At 43.7% G+C, this 5,053-nt stretch overlaps 1 pseudogene; it reads right to left on the bottom strand.

Annotated features, from left to right (window-relative positions):
- Positions 1-1,382: 1,382 nt before the first annotated feature.
- On the bottom strand, positions 1,383-2,155 carry LOC110579175 (annotated as a pseudogene).
- Positions 2,156-5,053: the final 2,898 nt, after the last annotated feature.

Raw genomic sequence — 5,053 nt, 5'->3', positions numbered from 1 at the left:
GCAGAAGGGACGGGGGTGGGGGATGGGGTAACTGGGTGATGGGCATTAAGGAGGGCACATGATCTGTTGGGCACTGGGTGTTATGCGCAACTAATGAATCATTGAACACTACATCAAAAAGTAATGATGTACTATATCTTGGTTAGTTGAACTTAATAAAAAAATAAAAAGTTATTCAAAGAAATATATTAACAGATAATTTTGTAAGGGCTATCAAAGAGGAAGGAACAGGTACATTGACAGATTCTATTTAGATTGGGGTTTGTGCAGAGATGGTCAGGTAAACCATTCTCTGAAAAATAGTAATGCTTTAGGCCGATGCTTGGTTGGTAATAGAAATTAACCAGATAAAAAGTTTTGTGAGTGGTGGAGAGAGCATTTCAGGAATGGAAGACAGCATGTTCACAGACCCAAAGTGGGAAAAGACTTATTGGCCAGAGTGGAAGTGAGCCAGGAGACAGGTGTCTCTGTAGGCTTGGAGGTTTAAATTCCATTATCCCCTCAATCACGTGTGCCATAAGCTTCTCTTCAACGGTGTTCAGAGCCTAGAATCACAAAGTATTCCACCAAAGATGTCTGTCTTTCTCTTTGTCCATGCTTACTTCCTGAAAAATAGTGAATTGGCTTCTTGGGACATAGAACTTGAGTTGTTAAACCAGGGTGATTGTATGTTCTGATTTGTCCAGGAGGGTCAGTCCTGGTGTCTGCACATTATCCCCAAGTAATTATTCACAGCATGTCCTTTCGTTCTGAAGTTTGTCTTGTTTTGGGTGATTAATTACATGGTCATCTGACCCTTAACACATGGGATTTGGCCCCAGCCTGGGAGAACTCATTCATTCTGTTTCTGGTTGTCATTATGAGTGGGGTGATGTTCCTTTTTGTGATATTTCCCTTCTTCTTTGGTCGGTTGGGATTACATTGTATTTAAAGTTTTGAGAATGATATCTGGTTAGACAATGGCCATTAAGTAAAGAGTGGCAAGTATTATTGTTGTTGTGGTTGCCATAATCTTCTGTGGAAATGATGATTTCTGCTGTTAGAAGGGTCCTGCAATATGGGAGAACCACAAATTGACCAGAATGTTTAACTCTTCTATAGGAGGAAAGGAAATAATTTTTGGATGCCTACTCTAAGCCAGCCTCTGTGCTGGATACTCCTTATATGGTTCTTTTCAACAGTGTATTTAGATCTTTGTTTCTTTTGTTTGTTTGTACCTTTTTTTTTTTTTTTTTTTGGTGAGAAATAGGGACTTTATTAGGCACAGAGTGTGACTGTTGGGCAGAATTACAAAATGGCTACTGGACTTCCTCCCAAGCTGCAGTGCAGTACTCCAGGGGAAGGAGGAGCAGAGGAACATTTGTTTTCTCTGTCCTCCACCTTCAAGGCTGCATGCGGATGGCCCCACCCGGCCTCATGACCTCTCCATTGATGAGTGGGTTCTCGATGAGGGCTTAAATCAGATGAGCATACTCAGCAGGGTCACCCAGGTGGCTGGGGAAGGACACCTGGCTGGCCAAGAAGTTGCACACTTTTCTGGGAGGCTGGTCAGCAGCAGGGTGCCAAATAGGCCTGGAGCAGTGGCCATCACTTGGAACCCCAGGGGAGCTCGATGCTGAGCAATAGGCAGTGTCATGCCTACTATGACCCCCTTGGAAGCAGAGTAAGCAGCTTGTCCAACCTGGCCCTCAAATGCAGCCAGTTCTGGCAGTGTTGATGATGACCCCACATTGGCCTCCCTGGTCTGGTTGATTCTGGCCCATCTCCCCAGCCACTAGGTGGATCACATTGAAGGCGCCTATGAGATTACATTGAGAACTTTGCTGGAAGTCCTTCAAGGTATGGACCTGATTCTTCTTGAAGTCGTATGTCTTAATGGCCACTGCAATGCCTGCACAGTTGACTGCCACATCCATGTGGCCAACTTTCCTTTTGCTAGAGTCAGGGCTGCTTGCACGGCCTTCTTGGAGGTCACGTCAGCTGGGGCAAAGGCACAGTGCTTCCCTAACTTCTTGGCTTGGGCCTTCCCATCGGAGTTGGGTGGGTTCAAAAGCAAAGCAGTGGCCCCTCGCCCCACCAGCTGCTCCACCATGGCCAGACCTGAACTGGAGGCTCCTCTGGTTATTAGAGCCACCAGGTCCTCATGTTCTGACATGCCACAGCCATCTTTAAATCTGTGCTTCTAGACATGGTTTTTTCTCCTCTTGCTTGTAATTCTGGCTCCAACCCTTATTGATGGGTGACTTGGTGGACCTCAATTTTCTCTTTTGGAGGAGCTTGTTTAAAATGGGAGTTCACATTCAGTTAAGGTGATCAGAGAGTAAGCTCAGAATGGGACTGTAAGGAAAGGTGTAATTGTATTGTTTCTTTTGTTGTCTGAAGAAAGAGGGCTTCTAGAACAGGCTTTGCGATCATGCCACTGAGACACCATTGACACCTCCAGTGTGCTGCTTTATAACCATGGGTATGACACCCACACCACCTCTGTGCATGCGTCACGACTGGGGTGGGGACTTGACCACAGCCCGATAGCACCACTGGACTCTGGTTTAGCATTCGGGATTCAGAAGTTGGGCAAGATGAGAAGTGGTTTTTCTGCTGGCTGCCGTTTTTGCTTTGTCTTCTCTCTTTAGCACATGACAGGATCTGGCAGAGGTAGTGGTCAGGGGAGTCTGAGGGGGGAAGTAACCTTTTCTCTCATTGGGGGAGATTTGTTCCATTGAAACATGAAGTGCAACTTCGCACGGCTGGGCCCTAGCTGGCCTGCAAAGGTCAGTGTGTTAGCAAACAAAAGTGTTCTTATGTTTTTGTCAATGAAAACTCAGTAAACCGCAGGAAGAGATGACAGTACCTTTCCCACTTCATTCACATGAATGATAATGAACTCCATTGTAGAGCAAGCCTTTGGGCATTATCTGATGCTATTTCTGCTGGCCAGAATTTGCACATCTCCCACATGACTCAGGGTCATGTAGTCTCTTTCCCACTGGGTGACTCTGACAGCTTTGCATTCTGCAGATTCTGAGCTCTGGCCTGGATATCCAGCCATTCAAAATGAGCATGGCCATGTGGGCCCCAAACCTTCTGATATGGGAAGTAGTTCCAGGGGGCATTTAGATTACAATGGGCTTTTCTTATGGGTTTAAAATATACAGTCGCTTTTTGGCAAATGAAATACACACAACCCGCCCCCCCCCATTCCTCAGTGATTAGAATTTACAGTGAAACAGAATTTATAAAATTGATTCTGTAGGGTGAAGGAAAAGTGGTGATATTGAAGTATGTACCATGCTACAGACCCTATGCTAGATACTTCCCAAACACTCCTTACCAAATCCTCCAAGGTAGATGTTAGCATCCCTACTATATTGGTGGGGACACATAGGTTCAGAGAGGTTAAATTATTGGCCTGAGATTATCACAAGTGAAAAGAGTGGGTCAGGAAACTGGCACCAACTGAATTAATCAGTTGCATGCCAGGTGCCAGTGCTAGGAATGTTGTAGACATTTCCTCACTGACTTCTCACAGTAACTTTATTATTATCCTTATAGATGAAAAAAAATCAGAGTTCCATGAGACATTGTCTCTTGTCACAGCCAGAATTGGAAACATGTTTTTGTTTTGTTTTGTTTTGTTTGTTTGTTTCTGCATATCACACTGCCATGTGATTGATTCCACTTTTAGGAGGCAGAGGCCGTTCATAAGCAAACAGGGTTATTTCAAGGATGTAATCGGAGGGGAAGCTGGCCCAGGCTGATTTAGCATAAGCTCTCCTAGCTATGTCAAAAACTGTGTTCAATCATTTCTTTGCTCCCTTAGCAAACTTTGAAGACCTACTGTGCACAAAGCATTGCAGAGGGCGCTGATGTTCAAAACAATGATCTTAAAGCTTGTGTAATAAAAGATTGATGGATGTATATTCACTATACTGAGGCAGTAAGCGAAATAGTGCAGTTTTGAGAGCATTTCAGAAATAAGGACTTGTTGGTTAGTGGACATATAATTGACAATGTCCTCCATACTCTCCAAGCATTTCAGTAATTTGTGTATAAATCTATGTCCTTGGAAAATGTTCTTTTCTTATCAATAATAGGTCAATTTCCAAATATAGGGTGTAGAACTTAAAAAGAGAAGCTACCACTTATCAGATACTAACTTGGAGTTAGGACCAAGCTTTATATATCAGCTCTAAGTTTTATAAGAATCCTGAATATAGGTATTATTTTCCACATTTTCTAAGACAAGAACCTGAAACAGAGAGATTAAGCAACTTGAAATATCAGATCTTCAGCCAGGAATAGACGGAGCCAAGACTGTAAATGCAGTTGTTTTGGAGGTTCTCTGCTTTCTACTTCCGTGGCCTGCTGATGTGTGCGCAAATGGAGCTTACTCCTCAGCTCAAATTTTGAAACTCCTCATTGGGCTTTGTTTTAAAACCAATGAGGCATTTTGCAGTAGTCTCAAACATAATCCCTAGGATTTGGGGGACCTGGTTATTCACCTGGGGCCTGCTAACCCTTATCTTATTTAAAATTTTAGGTTGTGACCCCATTGAAGACTGCAACTGTACACCTTCCCTGTCTGTGCTTGTGTTTCCTCTGTAAGAGCCCAATGTCCCTAACACATCGTAGGCACTCAGGAAGTGTCTGTTGAATGTAATGTGACTTAGGCCTAACCTCATTGCTCTGTTTTTTTTGTTTTGTGTTGTTTGTTTGTTTTTGGCTAAAAGAAGACTAGAAACAGACACCAAGAAGGGAGGAATATTTAAGACCACAAGATGTGGCCATTAACTGGAAGGAACCAGATACAGAAAAACATAAAAAGTAGATAGGAGATTTCAAAAGCATCAGGGTTGGGGCAAATAACCCTAGGCATGTCAACAGTCTTCTTCGTTAAATTCTGCCTCACTTTTTTCACTCACAGAAAAGGTGCCCATTGTTCAGAATACTGGGACAAATAGAGAAGATTGCTCACTGCAGTGTTAACCATCTCTGGGCTCTGGCCAGCTCAGCCCTGTCCAGCCTCCCCAGGTACCGAGGGGATTAAACTCGG

Source organism: Neomonachus schauinslandi, chromosome 4, assembly GCF_002201575.2.
Source record: "Neomonachus schauinslandi chromosome 4, ASM220157v2, whole genome shotgun sequence".
NCBI lineage: Eukaryota > Metazoa > Chordata > Mammalia > Carnivora > Phocidae > Neomonachus > Neomonachus schauinslandi.
This window is presented reverse-complemented; position numbering and strand designations above follow the sequence as displayed.